The following is a 19654-nucleotide window of genomic DNA, read 5'->3' as shown; positions in this document are numbered from 1 at the left end:
ACAAAGAGGAAAATATTTTAAAAACAAAGAAAAAAGATTTGTTAAATACAGAGAAATAAAGATCAGGATAATGGCAGATTTCTTGTTGGATGTGAGATAGAGGAGAAAATAGAGCAAATCCTTTAACTCAAAGAAAGAAAAAAAATGTGTCAGCATAAAATTCTATACCCAGTTAAAATATCCTTCAAAAATGAAGGTGAGGGCAGCCCGGGTGGCTCAGCAGTTTAGCACTGCCTTCAGCCCAGAGCGTGATCCTGGAGTCCCGGGATCGAGTCCCACATCAGGCTCCTTGGATGGAGCCTGTTTCTCCCTCTGTCTGTGTCTCTGCCTCTCTCTCTCTCTCTCTCTGTCTCTCATGAATAAATAACTAAATAAATATTTTCAAAAATGAAGGTGAAATGAAAATGTTTTCAGACACACAAAGTTGAAAGAGTTCTTCACCAATAGATCTGCACTACAAGAAATGATCAATGAAATCCTTTAGACAGAAGAAAAATGATACCAGATGGAAGCGCAGATCTACACAAATGAATAAGAGCACCACAAATGCTAATTCCATGAGTAAGGGGCGCCTGGGTGGCTCAGTGGTTAACCATCTGCCTTCGGCTCAGGGCATGATCCTGGTACCCTGGGATGAAGTCCCTCATCGAGTTCCCTGTGAAGGGCCTGCTTCTCCTTCTGCCTGTGTCTCTGCCTCTCTCTGTGTCTCTCATAAATAAATAAACAAATAAATAAATAAATAAATAAATAAAATCTTTTTAAAAAATTACATGAGCAAATATATAAGTTTTTATTATTTTAATGTCTTTAGAAGACAATTTACTGTTTAAACAACAATAATATTTTGTGAAGTTGTAATATCTACATAAGTAAAATGTAGGACAACAAAACCAAAATCAGGAGGAAAAGGAAATGTACTATTATACGGTCCTTATACTATACATGAAGTGGTATAATATCACTTGACCATAGGCTAAGGTTGGTTAGAGGTATATACTATAAATCCTAATGGAAACACTGAAATAACAAAATGAAGAACTATAGCTAGTAAACCAACAAAAGAGGTAAAATGGAATAATAAAAAATGCTCAATTAATCAAAAATAAGGCAGAAAAATAAGAAAAAGGAAATGAACAGCAGATAGGACAAATGGAAAACAAATAGAGAGCAAACAAATGGACTTAAATCTAACCATATCAATAATCACATTAAATGCAAATGGTCTAAACATCCCCAATTAAAAAGTAGAGACTGTCAGATTGGATTTTTTTAAAGGACCCGAATATGTGTCACCTACAAAAAACAAAATAACTACTTTAAATATAAAGACACAAGTTAAAAGTACAAGGATAAAAAAAAAACATATCATGCTAGCACTAATCAAAAGAACATTAAGTGGCTTAAACAACAGAAACTTATTTCCTCATATTTATGCAGGCTGGAAGCCCAAGATCAAAATATCAATAGTTTGTTTCTTCTTGGGTCTCTTTGGCTTGCAGATGGCCACCTTCTCACTGTGTCTTAATATGGTCTTTCCTCTGCACACATCCTTGTGTCTATTTGTGCGTCCAAATTTCCTCTTCTTTTTTTTTTTTTTTTAAGATTTTTATCTATTCATTCATGAGAGACACAGAGAGAGAGGCAGAGGGAGAAGCAGGCTCCCTGCAAAGAGCCTGATGCAGGACTTGATCCCAGGACCCCAGGATCACAACCTGAGCTGAAGGCAAATGCTCAACCACTGAGCCACCCAGGCATCCCTCCTCTTCTTATTAACATTTATGTATGTATGTATGCATTAGAGAGAGAGCCTGTGAAGGGGAGGGGCAGAGGGAGAAGGAGACAGAAAATCATTAGCAGGCTCCACATCCAGCACAGAGTCCAAAATAGGCTGGATCCCATCAGCCTTGATTTCATGACCTGAACCAAAATCAAGAGTCAGATGCTTAACTGACTGAGCCACCCAGGCATCCCCCAAATTTTCTCTTGTATGGATACCAGTCAGATTGGATTAGGACCCATCCTAAAGGCCTCATTTTAACTTATTTACCATAGCAAAAGCCCTATCAACAAAATATAGTCAATGTCCTGAGGTAGTGGGGGTTAGGCCTTCAATATATGAATTGGGGGGGGACACAATTCAGCTCATAACAGTAAGGGAAGGGGAAAAGGATGGGAAAAAAAAAAAAACCCACAGACACACACAGGCAAAGAAAAGCACACTTCAAATACCTAGTCTAGAAAAGGCCAATGTTAAATCATAGTGAACTCTTAATGATCCAACTCCTAAAAGGATCCAAATATATACTTAAAAAAGAAAAAGAATATTGAGTGGCTACTTTAATATCAAACAAAGGTAATTTCAGAGCAAAGAGTCTTACCAGGGATAGACAGAAGGTCATTTTATCATGAATAAGAGATCAATTAATCAAAAGCATGTAACATTTTAAATGTTTATGTCCCTAATGGCAGAGATTCAAAATACATGAAGCAAAAACTGATTGACTTGCAAGGAGGAATAAATCCACAATTATAGACTGAGATTTCAAATCTCAATAATTGAAAGAACAAATAGAAAATCAAATGTCACCTTCTTAGTGTGTCCTACCTTGACCATCAATTTTATTTTATTTATTTATTTTTTTTAATTGACCATCAATTTTAATTGCAACCTCTCCCTCTCTACCCATCTCTCCCACACACATCGCCTAATAAGATATTTATTTTAATTAATTTATTTGTAGAATGCCTAGAACAGTGTCTGACACTTAGAAGATTCTCAAAAAAAAATCTGTTTAATAAAAACATGATTGAAAAAAAAACATGATTGAAAGACTGTTAACTGCTGTTTTTATGACTAGTATTATATGACTTTGCATGTGGTCTTGTTTTTTAAAGGATTTTATTTATTTTAGAGCGAGCTAGTGAATGGGGCGGGGCAGGGGGGAGGGATAAGGAGAGAATTTCAAGCAGACACAGGGCTTGATCCCCTACCCAGAGATTATGACCTGAGTGGAAATCAAGAGTCAACGCTTAACTGACTGAGCCACCCAGGCACCCTATGATTTGCATGTAGTCTTTATTGTGGTTTCAACGGTTAGAACCCAACGAGATCAGTACGAGGCCCAGAATTCTAGAACATAGTAACAGAATTCCAGAATGTCTGAGTAAGACGCATAGAATGTCAATAGTCCAGAAAATCAAAAGTCTACAACGTTAGAAATTGGGGGATGTCTTGAGCCAGAACATCAGAATTGGGACGAGGGTTGATGAGGGATCTAAACCTGCAGGGTGGGGGGAGAGTGTGGTTCGGAGGGGGGTTGTTCAGAGTCAAACAGCATTTTTCCTATTATTCCTCCGCTGGTTCTGGAGTGTCCCCTAATGGCATTCATCCAGAGGTGTATACCCAGCTAACTGAGTCAGCTCATCAGAGGGACTGAGAAGCTATCCACCCATGGCCTCAGGGGCTGTGGGAATGAGGGGAGCGAGGGGGTGGGGGTGGGGAGGGAAGCTGTATTTCTTATTTCTCCATTTTAATTCAGCTCCTGCTCACGAGGCCCCTTCTGGACAGTGGGCCCGTGAGGCCTTTCAGTCACGCAAGACTGGAGGCTGTCATTATCAGAGGGAGCCACCACTACCAGCTCCACAGGAATAAGGGGGAGAGGCCTGCCCATCATCCCAGGGAACCCTGCCCCATGGCCCCATACTGGCTAGGCAAGCTGGGTCCTAGGAAGTAGGAGGTAAGGTGCACAGGGTGTAGAGCTCTTGGCTCAGGAGAAGAGCCTTCACTGCTGGGGTCAGGGTAGGGGGTGTCCAGCAAGTAGAGTCTGCACACATCATCAGTTGTTCTGCTTTGCTTCTACCTACAGTGCTTGTCACTCACTGAACGTCCCAACTTATGTTTTTATCCATCTCCCAAACCAGATTGTGAGTCGGTGAGGACAGCAAACAGCTTCTGCTTTGCTCATGCTGTCCTCACCGAGTGGTGCAGCTGTGGACTCTGCCCACACCAAGTTTTCCATCCACGTTGCTGGTGGACTGCACAGATGAAGCCACTTCTTCAGCCCCCATGCACAGGGATTCTTCCAACCTGTGGTCACAGACTCTGGGAGCACTAGTGAAGGCTGGGCATCCTCTGCATACGCACTGGCATGCTGGTGCAGACACTTCCCAAGGACCACAGACACTTCCCTGCCCCCCACACCCCCACTCCTAGCCCCAAGCTCTGCAGAGACCCCACATTTTGAGCCCATGCCCAGGCACCACTCTACCCCACTGCCCAGGAGAGTGATGAAACTCAAGGGCCTGTTTCCAACATCATCTTTCACCCATCAGTTTTCAACTGTGGTCCTGTGCCCATCCAGGGAAAACCACAGAAAATACCAAGAACCAACACTTGTGAGCACGCTCTGTGTGCGCAGTGCTGTGCCAACCTGGTCCCCACCCATCACCTCCACCACCCCAGGGCACAGAGTCCTTCCCTGACACTCAGGGAGTGAGTGGGGAGCATTTCTCTGAACCCCCATTCTGAACCCCTTGTCATGGGCCTCTACAAGGGCCCCAGATTTACTTCCCATTTAGGACCCGGGTTCTCAACATTATCGGAATCAGGCTGCCTTTTCAGAGGCTGGGTCAACTACTGGCAAAACCCCAGGAAATTGCACAAAGAGGCCCGATTTATCAGGCAAATTCCCAGGGACTCTCCCCCTCCCCCCCAAACTTCCACTCTAGCCATGGAAGCCTGCAGACCCTCAAGCTAAGAACCAGGCGTTACACACCTGGGGTGGGTAACGACAACAGGATGGGTGGCGGGTCCCCTCTTTTTTTGGGACACTGATGGGAAGCCCCCCCCCATTCCTCAGACTGCCGCTGCGCTTCGCAGCCCCCTTCTTAATTATCACCGCGCTGCTTAATTGGGCGGCCCCGCGAGCGCGTGCGTGTGTGTGTGTGTGTGTGTGTGTGTCTCGGGGGCTCGGGGGCGTCACTCCTCACACATGGGGCGGCCGGGTGGAGTGGGGGTGCTGGCTCCCTGCCCAGGAGCGAGACCCCTCCCCCCAGCCCCCCGGCCGCTGGAGGATTGTGCAGCTCAAACAGATGGACCGAGCCGAAGGGGCGGGGGCGCGCTGACGGGGTGCGAGACGGCAGCGCGGCGGCCGGGCCTCCCGGAGCCCTGACAAAGGCGGGGCCGGCGGCGCGGGGCGCCTTATCAGCGCGAGCAGACCGGGCGGCCGGGCGGGCACCCGCGGCCCGCGTGCAGGCGCACAAAGGCCCGGGGCCGCGCGGGGGGGCGGGGGGCGCGAAGATTAATTGCCCAATCAAGTTGTCGGCGCGGGGCGGGGGCGGGGCCGCGGCCCCTGGGGACGCGGGGCGGCGCATAATGAAGTGTGCAAAAAGTTAATTTGCTCCGCGACTCGCTGCTCGCCACAATCAAAGGCTGGCGGCGAGGAAGGGAGGAGTGAGGAGTGTGTCCCCCGCCCGAGCTTGCGATCGGGGGGCAGGCGGCCGGGGGAGGGGGAGAGCGGGCACACAGCGCCCCCCGCCCCAGCGCGGAGGGGAGCGGAGGTCTCCGGCGTGCTCTCGACCCCCACTTCCGCCCGCGGGCCCCGTCCGGGTCCCTCTCCTGAGCGCACAATGGTTGACATTTCTGGAGCGCTCGCTCTGTGCCGGGCACCGCGCCAAGCGCTTCCTGGTGTGATCTTCTTTGGTCTCACAACCTGAGGAGGTAGGGCTAGTGAGCTGGGCATCCCGTTTTGCAGTGGAGGAGCCCGGGGCACAGAGACGCTAAGGAAGTGCTTGCTCCAAGGTCACACACAGGACCCTTAGAGGGTCAGAGCCCTAGGTGGAAAATGTCACCGTGGAAAGTGTCAAAGACAAAATACACCAGCAGACAATGCAGGGGAGGGGAGGGCTTTACCCAAGCTATTGCAGTACAGAGGGCACCAGAGATCCCAGGATCAAGGTGTCCAGCCAGGGCACATTTGCCTTAGACCTGCCGGGAGGAGCACACAGGTTACAGGTGGGGAATTTAGACCTTGGATTGTCTTGCAATGGGGGAAGGCTCCTTGGTCAGCGGAACAGGAAATGTTTGCTTCTCCTTTCAGATGGGACAAACAGCTCTAATCTCAACTAATCAACCATGAGATAAAGAATGGGAAGAGGAGGGTCTTTGTCTTTAACAGGAGGTTCAGGTAAAAAAAGGAAAGGTCACAGGCAAACAAGGAAGTCATCCGAGTCTTAGGACAGTCATGAGAAAGATGGACAAGTCTACGTGAATCACATGAGGAAGGTGTTTGCTTGTGGTAAACCACTGCTCTGAACGCAGAAGAGTAGTGGGATTTCAGAAAACAAAAGGTTAGAGGAATTTCTTAACCATCACTGTTTTCCAGGAGCACAGGTCTTGGGTAAAGTCTAACATTGTTGAAAGGTTGGCTGATAGCATAGGTAGAGGTATGGTACCTTGTAAGAGCAGCTTTGACAAGTGGCTCAGAGCCACTGCCTGGTGAGGAACTCATTCTTAGCAAATATAAATGCCTTTTTAGTCATTTCCCTGGACACATAGTTTTGGACAAGTCATGTAACCTCTCCTTCATAAAAAGGGAGCCATAGTATCCCACCTTACAGGATACTATTATCAGCGAGAGCATTAAACAGCAAGCACAAAGCAAAGCACGCGGAATGTGGTAGGTTGCTCAATTAATGTTAGCTATGATAAGTACTACTATTTTCTCAAAAAGGACCGGTGTCAGGATTTGAATTCAAGCTACATGGTTTCAGAGACTGCAAGCTCACCACCAGGTACACTGTCAGATCTCCACATATTTATTCAGTCCCCAAACTCCAAACATGTCCTAAACCTGTGGCCTTGGCACTGGGTGTCCTGATAAGTAAAGGAGAAGACCCTGCCCGCCCTAGGCGGCTCGTCCTGTGAGGCAGGCCAACCCTAAATGGCACAGAAGACATGGTGGCCATGAGAGCTCAGGGGAAGCACCAAACCTGGATTTAGGGACAGTTTGGGGGTCCTGGACACTGTGTCCCGAATGTCCACAGACCAGTTGGCACAGAGGAACAGCTGCTGCAGCCCCTGGCCCTTCAGACTCCTCAAGAAGTGGCTTCCAAGATGGGTTCACTACCTGGCACTGACTGGTGGCTTCTCAGTCTTGGTTCTCTGACCCACTGCCCAGGCCTGCCTCTGGGCCCAGGCAGGATCAAGAGATGGAGGGAGCCCTTGAGGGTGACAGGAGCCAGGCGTGCAGGAAAGAAGAGGCAGGGTTACAACCAAACCAAGATTTATGGGCCCCGATCATAATAATGAAAGAAAGAAAGAAAAAAGGGACGCGTGTTCGGCAATGCCCAGGGACCAGGATTGCTGCCCTGTTACCAAAAATGTCGAAGCTCTCGACTCTGCAAATTAGCATAAAACATGCTGTTTTGCATCAATTTGCATGTCATTTGCATGTTAATGACTTGACGCCACAATGCACCCAGTCCCCCAAGCAGCTTCTGGTCCTCGCTTTTCTCCTTGCCCCTGCCCCTTGTCTTGCATTGAGAAAACCAGGAAATCTGAGTTCTAAGCTAGGCTGGGCAACTCACTCCCTGTGGGGCCTGGGCTAGTCCCTGCCTCTGTCTGAGTCTCAGTTTCCCTGACTGTGAGCCGAAGGAGACAAACTGAGCAAGGGTTTTCAAATTATGCTCCAGTAGCCCCCTTGGGGGCTGCAGACACAGAGACGGTGGAGCAGGTGGGGCGGGTGCCCCCCCTTCCATCCCTTCGGAACAGCTGGGGCTCTGAGTAAAATTTCTCTTCAGCAATGCAGAGCTTCTCTGTTAAAAACAAAGACCAAAAGTTTACAAACAAACGGACTTACTTATTTCCAGCAAGTCTTTCTAGTACAACATTCTCCAAAGATTTGAATAGCAGTAACAATCAGAGTTAAAATATATAGCACTTAGCATGTGGCAGGCCCTGTTCCAAGCAGCAGCTACTCATAACTCTACCTTGACACACAACCCTTGAAGTACATACTTTTATTGTACCCCCATTTTATAGGTGGGTAAAAAGAGACACCAAAAGGCTGAGTAACTTAGCTAAGTTCAAACAGTCACAAGGTGGGAGAGTGAAGAGTCAGATAGTCTGGCTCTGGAATTTACATGATGAGTTTAGCCACGGTCAACTCTTCCGTCATACAGATGAAATTGAGGCCCAGAGAGGGAGAGAACATTTCTAAGCATAGCAACTAAACTGGCATTTGAACCTTGCTTTCTGCCTGAGCCTCCAGGTTCTTTGCCAGAGAAGGGAGGTCCAGGATTTCAAAGATGCTCAGGACACTTCTCTCTTGGTCCAATGGACTTGCCAGGATGAGCGGTAAAGTTTCTTCCCTGGCCACCGCCCCCAGAGCCTGCTTCCTCCTCTTCAGCCAGCCTAGTACCAGCTGGTAGACTTCAGGGAATAGGCTCCAGAACCAGCCAGGACGAGCCCCTAAATCAAGGCAGCCAGCAGGCCAGTGAGAGCACCAGGTGTGCCCATCAGAGCCGGCACACAATGCCCTGCCCGGCTGTGCAGGTGGAGGCACCGCTGAGGGGGACTCCACTGCAGGGGGCTGGGGGGCTGTATCTCTGTGGAGGCAGGCGTGCCAGGCCAGCAGGTGCTCAGCCCCCACCCCTTGGGATCCGGCTGGGAAACCCCCAGATGCAGAAATGACTGGCCTTTCTGAGCAGTGCCCCACAGGGGGCCAGTCATCCCTCTCTCTACACAGTGCTCCTCAATGGCACCCCAGCCATCCCTCCTGCCAACCTCTCCCTCTAAACTGCCCCCTCCCACCCTGCTCCAACCACCCTGGCCTCCTCTCAGCCCCTCCCACACCCCCAAGCTCTGTCCTACCTCTGCATCTTGGCAGCGGGCTGTTCCCTCTACCTGGCCCCTTCACACTCTTCAGGTCTCAGCTCAAGAGCCACCTCCTCAGAGAGGTCTTACCTGATCACCCCATCTAGAGTTAACCACCACTGCCTCCCCTGCCCCTCACTCCCTGGCATTTAACCTTGTTTTCTTCCCAGCCGTTTTAGCTGAATTTATTTTGTTTCCTTATGTGCCTCCTCATGTAGTGCCGGTCTCCACCACTAGACTCTCACTCCAGGAGAGTCAGGACTGGCTCTGTCTTACAGAAATATGGTTCTCAATAAATATTTGTTGAAGGAAGGAAAAAAAGAGGGAAAACAGTTGCTGCTACTGATCTTTTTGGTTAGTGTTGGTCTCCCCTTCCCCCATCCCACCCTAGACCATCAGCTCCACAGGAGACAGGAATTTATGCCTGTTTTCTTCATGGCTGTGATTCCAGAAGCTAGCACAGTGCTTGGTACACAGTAGGTGCTCAATAAATTTCTGTTGCATGAATTGAGCAAAGTGTGCCAGGTCTTTGCACTGGGAGGCAGGAAACTCAGATCCCTTCCTAGCAAGTCACTGATGGGGTGTAGGACCCTGAGCAAGTTCTTCCTCCAGGGACTCCAGTTTCCCCATTTGAAAGCTGGACTTTAAAATCCCTGCCACCTTCGTCAGGACTATGGAAGGTTGGGTGCGGCCCACCTCACTCACTCCCTAGAGAAGGCAGATGGGGCAGATACAGGCAAATACAATACGTGCATACAATACGCAAATCCAGATACGTGCCTGGATTCTAAACAAGGCACGGCTAGCAGGTGGCTGTGTGACCTTGAGGAAATCACTGTCCTTCTCTGAGCCTCCATTTTCTTCATTTGCAAAAGGGGCACAGTAGCTGTGAGGACTATATGAGACAATGGAAGGGAAAGGGATGTGCCAACTATAAAGTGCTATGCCCGTGCAAGGCATTTCCCATCAGCCAGGCCATGCAGCAGAGTGGTCACTATGTGGCTCCACCCAGCACACGCTCTGTTTCTTTATCTGTAAAGGAGGTTCCCGATAATGCTGGCCTCCCCTGGGTTGTTGTGAGGATTAAAATAAAAAAGTGTGTGTGGATGTACCAGGCACACAGTAGGGGTTTTAGAGCCACAGACCTATTAACTGCTTATTTGGATTTCCCAAATAATCAGCACAAGGGAGACCCAGGGAGAGGGTGGGGGTGGGCATGGTTTGAGTTCAGTGCTGGGGGTGGATCAGGGAGGATGAGGCTGGGGAGATGGGCTGGGGTGAGACCAGGCAGCCAGCCCTGGGAGCTTAATGGAGATTTTAACCTTGATCATGGAAGCAGAGGGAGCTACAGAATGATTTTAAGCTGCAAATAAAATAACCTGATCTGTTTTAGAGCATTCCCTCCAGCTGCCAGGGATGGCTGGTAGTTCCCCATGCTCCCTACCTCCCTTGCCCTTAGTATTAGAACCCCAAGATATAGCTGGGCACATGGACACCCAGAAGAGAGACTCCCAGTTACGGGTGGCTATGTGACTCCATTCCAACCAATAGGAGGTAAGGAAACCACCACATGCAATTTCCTGGAGAGATCTTTGAGGAGAGGAGGGAACATTTTTTCCCTTTTCCTCCTTCCCTTTGGCTGGAATCTGGACTTGGTAGCTGGAGAATGTGCAGCCATTTTGGACCAAGGTGTTAAGGATGGTGGAGCAACAAGATAGAAGAAGCCTGGGTCCCCGAGGACTGAGGAGCCACCTGGTCAGCCTGCCTCTCGACTGTTCATAAGAAAAAGAAATCAGTGTTTGTCTCCTGTAAGTCACTCTTCTTTTGGGCTCTCTGCCACTCACAGCCAACTCCAAAACAAACACGTCCCGTTAGCACAGATGATCTTGGAGCTCTGTGGCCAACCTTGAGATGTATGGGGCAGAGGACCCTGCCCAGGCTGCCCTGCTCAGCCCAACTGAGGGCACAGCCCAGCTCAGTCCAACTGGCTGGCATCCCCAGCTGGACACGGCTCTGACAGGTACTGAGTTCCTAGGGGCCTGAGACCAGGGATCCCGCTGCTGTCCTCACAGCTTCGACAGGCACAGCAGAGAGGACAAAGACAATGGCAGGGTGGCATTTCTGTCCATAGAGGCTACCTCCAGCTCCTTATTACCCGCCCTCCCCAAGACACCCCAGGGGGCTTCTTAGTGTCCTCTCCTGATCTCACAAATTCTACCTCGGCGCCTTCCCATGGCCCCCCAGGACCCTGGAGATGATGTCCGGTCACCTCTCTGGCCCACCAGGGTTTGCAGGATGTGGCAATTCTTCAGTGCACAGTTTCGAGTCAGACCACAGACACAAATCCCAGCTCTGCCTCTTAGGAGCTCTGTGACTTCGGGCAACCTGCTAAAGCATTTTCAGACTTCACTCCCTTATATATGAAAGGGAAATGATTAGAACAGCTACTTCCTTTTGTTGTGGAGCTTCAGTGAGTCAGGGTGGTGGTTCCAGTTACTCACTGCTGTGTAACAAACCACCCCAAAACACAGTGTGGTAGTCAAGTCCCTTGTGCTCACAGGCTCTTAGGGGTCAGGGATTCAGACAGAGCACACTGGAGATGCTTTCCTCCTATTCTACGGTGTCTTGGAGACAGTTGATGCTTGGCGGCCAGAATCATCTAGAGGTGTCTTCCCTTACATGTCTCGCAATCCAGACTAGTTCAGCTAAAGCTATCAGCCGGAACACGTCTGTGTGGCCTCTCCTTGGGTCCTGGGCTTCCTCACAGCATGGTGGCTGGGTTCCAAGAGTGAGTGTCCCGTGAGACCCAACATGGCCACTTCCAACCTGTCCTCAGACGTCATACAGTGTCACTTCTGCCACAGTTTGTTCTTGGAAACAATCATAGGGAGAACATAGACCCCATTTCTTGATGAGAAGAGTATCAAGGAATTTGCAACCATAATTTAAAATGGCTTACACGATGCCTGGCTCATCACAAGCATCCAGTAAATGGTAACTGGGAGAAGTACTATAATAACATCAGGGTTTGATGCTATTTGTGTTGAAATAGTCATATCAAGTGATGCTAGGCATAAAGGGGTTAATGCAGGAGGCACCAGGATAGGTGTCTAGAACCCAGTAGCCCCACTAAGCCAGAACCAGCACTGAAAGATAAAGTTTGGATAATAAGAGCTAATATGTCTTGGGTGCTTACTAGATGCCAGGCACTGAGCCAAGCACTTCCCATGCCTGATTGTATATAATCCACAAAGCAATCCAAGGGCTAGGTCCTATCATTATGTCCATTTATTGATGAGGAGTCAGAGGCTCAGAGAGGTAAAGGGTCTTGCCCAAGGCCACACAGCTAGGAAGAGGCACCACCAGGATTTGAACTCAGGCAGCGTGTTGTCAGAGCTGGTCCTCACTTCCCAAGATGAAGCTGGGCAACAGCCAGCCTGCCAGGTGGAACAGGCTGTCCTGACTGTTTGGTGACAGACAGGGAGGGCTTGTACTGCTGGACGGAGAGCCAGGACCAGGAGGTTTGTCAGCTGTAAGCCCACAGTCACAGGCTGGGGGAATAGGGCCAAGACCTCCGTCTGGAAGGATGGAGGAGGGAGGGAGTAAAGAGAACCTGAAAGCAAAGCAGAGCCCCCCTCCAGAGGCAGCAAAGCACTGCCTGGAGTGAGTCATGGGAGCTGAGCCTCAGGATCACATGGGGCCCTGACCTCTGCTCCCTGGTGCCCTGGCGAGGCCGTCACTGGTCCCCCACCTGGACCAGAGCTCAGCCTGCTACTGGAGGTCAAGAGGCCTCAGCTGTAGGGGAGGAGCAGCAGGGCGGGGAGGGGAACACCACTCGAGGGGACAGCCAGGAAAGGTCACAGAGGGGACTCCCAACAGCTCTGGGTCTGTAAAGGCAACCAGCACACCTGCAGGGAATCCAGACGGCTCTCCCTGGCGCCCTCTGGCCTTGACTTTTCTTCTCTTCGTGACTACTCCCCGTTCCCTCCCTTCTCTCTGCATTTCCATCCACCCCTGCTTCCATTTCTTCCTTCTTCTATCCCTTCTTCCATTCCTTTCATATTTCCCTCCTTCTGCCCTCATTTCCTTTCGCCTTCCTTCTCTCCTTGCTTCCATTCCTTCCCCACTATGAGATCTCATAGGGAGAAGCTCCTCTCCAAAGGCAGGGGAAATGCGGGCTCAACCCAGTCACAACCACGGACTTCACCATAAAATGAAACATGATTCCTAAGCCATCACGAAACCAGTCCTAACAGTGCGATGGGTCTGTGATGACCTCCTTCGTCTCTCCCAAAATTAGATGAGGGATGTCAACTCCTCCCCGCTCCCAAGTCAGGGGTTGTCTTCCAGAACACCTGAGTGTGCTGAGTATTGCTGATAAGGAGCTTCGGGGGGGCCCTGGATCACAAGCCCATTCACCTTGGACTCACGGTAAGCCCCTCTGAGCGTTGGTTTTCTTGGCTGAAACAACTCCACGGGTTGAGAAAAAGGTAAGATGGGATGCCACACACTTGTACACAGTCACAGGAGTGCTTCCGCCCTGCCCGGTCCCTTGCTGGCACAGGCCAATGACCTTTCTCCCAGGTCCGTGGGGCAGAGCCAACTCCCAGCTGATGTTGGCAAGCGGCTGGGAGGGTGGACCAGCAGGCTGTCAGGGCCGGCCTTGTGCCCAGAGAACCTTCTGTGCCACTGTTCCTCGGCCAGGCAGGCCCAACCCACCGGCTACTTCCTGTACCCCGACAGGACAGGGCGGTAGGCCCCTCCTCTCTCGCATCTCGCTCAGCTGACCACAGTGGCCACCCTCCTCCCTCCAGGCCCTGGAAACAGAAGTCTCCAATATAAATGCAAATTCACTACAGTCTCCAGTCTCAGGCTGGCAGCCCCAGCATGTGCTGCAGGCTGGGGACCAGAGCTGACACTGGCCTAGAGGAGATAAGGCCCTTCTGGGCTACCCCCGCCCCTGGCCCTGCCCACTCCTCAGTCTGTCAGCTCCACACACACCCCAGGGAGCCCCAGCCCTTCCTCTCTGCTGCCCCATAAGGCCTGTGATGAGCATGCAAAGCCCCCCTCCCACCCCCTGCTGCAATCAAGGAGGGCCACGGCCATCCTCACCATCCTCAAATCATGGCCGTGTTCTACCCTTCTACCCTCTCAGGAAGCAGGCTGGAGGAAGGGTAAGTGACACAGGCGCTAATTTCTACCACCATCCTCCACCGGGCTCAGGGCTATCACCAGCCCATAGCATTCCTTTGTGTGAGTTAGAAACAGGGAGTCCTTCTTCCTGGTGTAAGGCAGCTCCTCCACAGGGTTCCTGGCAGCTTCTTAGTTCCCAGCTCAGCACCCCTGAGCCCAGCACAACCTGCACAGCTACAAGCGACGGCTCTTAGCTGGACCCGTCTCCTCTCTGGGACTTGGTTTCCCAGACCTCCAAGTGTTGCATGAATCCACATAGGTTGAGTCCCTGGAATTGGACGGGGCAGTCCCTTGGGTAAGACCTCTTCAGGCTCCACTATTCTAGCATCCCTCCATTCCTAGGTCCCAGACATTCAGACCCATATGCCACAACTTCAAGAATGTTTAACAAGGGAGCAAAGCATCTCTGGAAGAAGCATTCTATGATCCACATGAGACAGAAGTTGGGGTATGTTTGGGATCATAAGCAGGGCTCTCAAATGGCCCTGGTTCAAATCTAGTACATTCTGGCTGCAGCTCGAATGGCACCTCCTCAGAGAAGCCTTTGCCAATGGTCTCACATGGGGCAGTCTCTTCCCTACCTCCAGAGACCATATCACACTGCCTGTTGGTTTTCTTCATGGCATTTATCGTTGTATGAAATTGTCTCATTCATTTATGCCTTCCATGGTTACTTTGTCTCCCCTCTCCTCTCTTAGAATTCAAGTTTCTATAAGAGCAGGAGCCATGAATCAATTAACTCCTTCTCAACACTTTCTGGGTGATCACAATGGATTCCCTGACATAGGGTTAGTGTAAGGTGTTCAGCAAGATAGCCAAAGGTGCTTAGCAGAGAGAACCAGCACCTGGTAAGCGCTGAGTAAATGCTAATGGCTATTGTTCTCCTTAACATGGGTGTCCTGGTCTCAGAAGTCCAAGTCCTGACACATTCTCCCACAAATCCCAAACCCAACATCAGGGCCAACTCATCCTAGCCCATTTACTCACCCCATGACCACAGGCAAATGGCTGCTTCTCTCTATTGCTCAGTTTCCCTGTGTAAAGTGATGTTTCATTGCCTGGAACTTAAAGTTGCTATGAGTGTCTGGTGACATCAAGAAGGAAACACATTTTTTAGTCCTAAATATGACGTCACTCTTATGAAAAACGCGGCAGGCCTCCCCAGATTGTCTGGCCTCCAAATGTGTGGGCCACATCCTCCAGAGCCCCCAGCACCCTCTGCCCAGAATCCCAAGGACCCACTTCTACCCCCACCCCACCCACCCAAGTCTTAGGCTTCTTCGAAGAAGGGGTTTCCATTAAAGCAGAGTTTCTCCAAGTTTCAACCTTCCCAGCCTCCAGTGGCATTCTGTCTGTATTTCCTTCAATTTCTTAACATTTTTTCTTTAAATTGCCTTACTTAAAAAAAAAAAAAAGCCAATTCATGCTAATGGGAAACTATATAGCACTCCCATTAATAAAAATTAGTATTGATTATTATAAAAAGGGGAATATATGTTGACAGTCGCTAAAATCAATGCTTAAGTATTAAAAGTCTGATGCCCCCAGCAAGATGGGAGTCCTGGTCTAAGGTTTTCAAGTTCACAAGCTGAGAGTTCTCTGGGGAACTTTTTTTTTTAATTCCTTTGTTCACTGGACAAATGTTTCCTGAAAACCTAACGTGCCAGCCCAGGTGGCAGCAGTTTTAAGAGACATTTCAGCCCTCAACACACAAAGATCTACTTGAGGCAGCAACTTATACCCTTCCAAATACAATTAGCAGAGAATCATCACCAATGCTGGCCTCACTGGGGCATTTCTTGGCTGTTTCCTTTCAACATCACCTAATAAAGGTGTCTTACCTATGGAAGTGTGGGAAGGAAAAAAGTGAATAAAGTCTGTATTTGCCAGAGTGACCATCTCCACACATGCCATTGCAATCAAACATCCCCGCTAACTACTGCCACTCCAAATGCAGTCTCCAGGACCCCCTACCCAGGGCCATCCATCTATTTTGCTGATTCCACACTCTTGGGAAGGGCAATTTAACATAGTAGCATACTGTTTTCGGGAGAGGAATGAAAAATGAGGCCTCTGGCAAATTTGGTAAAATCTATCCTTTAATTGGATGGGTATTTTGTGTCCTAGGACTTTATTTAGAAAAAATCATCATGAATGTGGACCATGACAGCTGCGAGATGTTCCTGGCAGCATTGTTGATAAGAGCAAAAAGTTGCAAAGTGAATACTCATCAACAGGGGATTCAGGAAATAGGATAGTCTATGTGACGGGAAACTATGCAACCACTTGCTGATGATGCTGTAAAAATGTTCATGCTATACGAATAAGTAGAAAAGCAGCTACAAAATAGAATGTACAATACGTCCCTTTTAAAATATATATACATATGCACTGTAGAAAAATTGGATATGAGAGGATTTCTTAAACAAGAAACAAAAAGTCCAAACCATAAAGGCAAATATTAATAAATTCTACATTAGAATTAATACTCTGTTCAAAATTCACAATAAAAAAAGTGAAACAATAAGCCACAAGTTGGGGAAAGCTTGTAACAGTCTGATTACAAACATTAGTACCCAAAATATATAAAGAGCTCCTACAAATCAGTAAGACAAAGACAATCAAAAAGAAAAATAGGCTAAAGATTTGAATAGGTATAAAGAATAGAAAACATGAGCAGCCCATAAACATATACAAAGATGTTTAACATCTTAGTAATTAGCAAAATCCAAACTAAGAGCTCGTATTGTGTCCGCTAGATTAGGAAAACTTACAAAGCTGGATAAATTCCAACTTGATCACTTATGTGGAATCAGAATTCCTTGACACTGGTGATAGGAGGTCAATTTGTACAACCACTTTGAACAACTTGGCATTATTTTACTCTTCCTCTTCAACTCAGTAATCCCATTCCAGGTGACATTCTAGAGAAACTTGTACATGTACCCAGGAGATGTGGGCAACAAAGTTCAAACTGGCAGGACTGAGCCCCTTCCCTCAGCCCCCTGCCCTCGGGCACCTGATAAATTCTTCTTCCTTCCACTCTGTCTTCTGACTTACTGAGGACAATGCTGGACAACACTTGCCCTAAGGGCTGGGGCTTTAACTCTCCCACACTTCTGGGGGGTGTGACCCAGCACTGTTGGCCAGTTACTGGGCAAGCAAGATCCCATGCTTATCATCTTAGTGGAGGCGGTGGGAAGAGCTAGAGCTACAGTGACTGCCTGGGGGACAAGGGAGAGGCCAAGAGCACTCAGGGTGTTAGGAAAAGAGGTGGCAAGGTGACAATTCATTCAAATAATAGGTTCCTCTGCTGCAGTACAAAAGAATGGGCAGCTCCATATGAGCCAATCGGAAGCATACAATATGTGTTGCCAAGGGGAGAAAAGCAGGCAAAGCAGCTACCATTGTGAAAAGGGGGGAGTAAAGTGTGCATATACTTGACCACTTGTAATGTGCATAAAATGCCTCTGAGAACAGGAAATTGGTCTTGGGGGAGGGGAAGGGGTAGCTAGGGGTCAGGAGTAGAGAGAAGCTTTGCTGCATCGCCTTTTGTACATTTTCATTTTGTACACTGTATGTGATACTATGGAAAATAGAGTAAAAAAAATGGAAACAAGATGCAGTCACAGGAAATATAACACATATGCAACTATTATGAGAGTTGAATTAGTTACTGATCATCAGGTGACATAATGCTACTTCCAGACCATTAAATCGGATTGCTCTCAACTTCAGTGAAGTTTCTTTACTCTTTTTAAAAAAAAAATTGGGGGACACCTGGGTATCTCAATGAAGTGTCTGCCTTCAGCTCAGGTTATGATCCCAGGGTCCTGGGATCCAGTCCCACATCACACTCCCTGCTCAACGGGGAGCCTGCCTCTCCCTCTCCCTCTGCCCCTCCCCCTGCTTGTGCCTGTGTACTCTCTCTCTCATGTAAATAAAATCTAAAAAACATAATAATAAAAATAAATAAATAAATTTTTCCAGGCAACTTTTTCCAGTTTCAGACTTTTCCATGGGCCCTTGAAGAGCCTGTGGCTTCTTGCACTGGGCCTCCTAGGCCAAATTCATGGAGTAGATCAGTTCATCACCCATGCCCAGCAGCCTACCGGTTCCCCAAAGGCTACCCGTGGGCATACACTCCTTTGACTTAAAATCATCTATTGGGTCCTACCCTAAGGTTGTTCTTCAGTTCGAGTGAATCCAAGCAGAACTGGCATGACCCTCCCCTTACTCAGGAGCCAAAAGGCACAAGGCCATTTTCTGGACCTCAGTTTCCCATTGGGCCACACGGTGTATATATGTCTCTCCATCTATGATACTCCGCTCTCTCCTACCTCTCGTCCCCTTGCTCACTCTTCTCCAGCCACACTGATTCCTTGTTCTTCAAATCCCCCACTATGATAGGCAGAATTCCAAGATGTCCCCCAAGATTTCCAGCTCTCCTCCTCACCCCCTGTAGGTGTATATGTCCAGTATATAATGCCCTGGACTGTGGATGTGATAGTGTTTACTCCCATGATCAGGTTATGATGTATGGCACAGGATGTCACACTTGTGAATTTTTTTTTAAGATTTTTTATTTATTCATTCATGAGAGACACACACAGAGAGGCAGAGACATAGGCAGAGGGAGAAGCAGGCAGATGCTCAACCACTGAGCCACCCAGCTGTCCCACACTTGTGACCTATAGAACCATGATTTAAATGGGTACTGTTTTAAGCCACTAAGTTTATGGTAATTTGTTACATGATAATAGAAATTAAGGCTCAGCGGTTGTGCATCTGCCTTTGGGTCAGGGCATGATCCCAGGATCCGAGATCGAGTCTTACATCGGGCTCCCTGCATGGAGCCTGCTTCTCCCTCTGCCTGTGTCTCTGCACCTCTCTCTTGTCTCTCATGAATGAATAAATAAAACCTTAAAAAAAAAAAAAAGAAATTAATACACAAACCAGGCTTGCTCCACTCTGGCTTTTGTCTGATGGGTCCCTCAGTCTAGAAGGCTCTCCCTACAGATCTCCACAGGGCTCACTCCCTCCCTCCATCCAGGTCTCTGTTCAAATGTCCCCTCCCAGAGAGGCCTGTCTGATCACATCACCTAGAGGAGCATCACCCCTTCATTTGCTATTCCCCTTCCTGCTTTATTTTTCTCTATGTCACTTATCACTACCTGACATTATATGGCTTCAGTGTCATCTGAATAACTTTTTTTTAAGATTTTATTTATTTATTCATGAGAGAGACACACACACACACAAAGGCAGAGATACAGGAAGAGGGAGAAGCAGGCTCCATGCAGGGAGCCCAAAACAGGACTCGATCCTGGTTCTCCAGGATCATGCCCTAGGCTGAAGGCGGCGCTAAACCGCTGAGCCACCCAGGCTGCCCTGAATAAATTTTTTAAAACTTTTTACTTTGAGATAATTTAAAACTTATAGAACAATTGCAAACATTGTACAAAGAATTCCAGCATATCCTTCACCCAGAACCCCCAAATGTTGAAATTTTTTTTAAGAGAGGGAGAGAGAGAGAAGGGTTGAAGGAGGGAGAGAGAGAATCTTAAGCAGGCTCCACGCCCAGTG

General features: G+C 48.5%; 1 protein-coding gene across 1 annotated transcript in view; it reads right to left on the bottom strand.

Annotated features, from left to right (window-relative positions):
• The window catches only part of FAM110A (family with sequence similarity 110 member A), a 134319-nt gene that overhangs the window by 76039 nt on the left and 38626 nt on the right, over window positions 1–19654 (bottom strand). The gene's annotated exons all lie outside the window — the stretch shown is intronic.

The sequence above is a fragment of the Vulpes lagopus genome, chromosome 18 (genome assembly GCF_018345385.1).
Source record: "Vulpes lagopus strain Blue_001 chromosome 18, ASM1834538v1, whole genome shotgun sequence".
In the NCBI taxonomy this organism is placed as follows: domain Eukaryota; kingdom Metazoa; phylum Chordata; class Mammalia; order Carnivora; family Canidae; genus Vulpes; species Vulpes lagopus.
The sequence above is the reverse complement of the archived record's forward strand: the minus strand, read 5'-3'. Positions and strand labels throughout refer to the sequence as shown.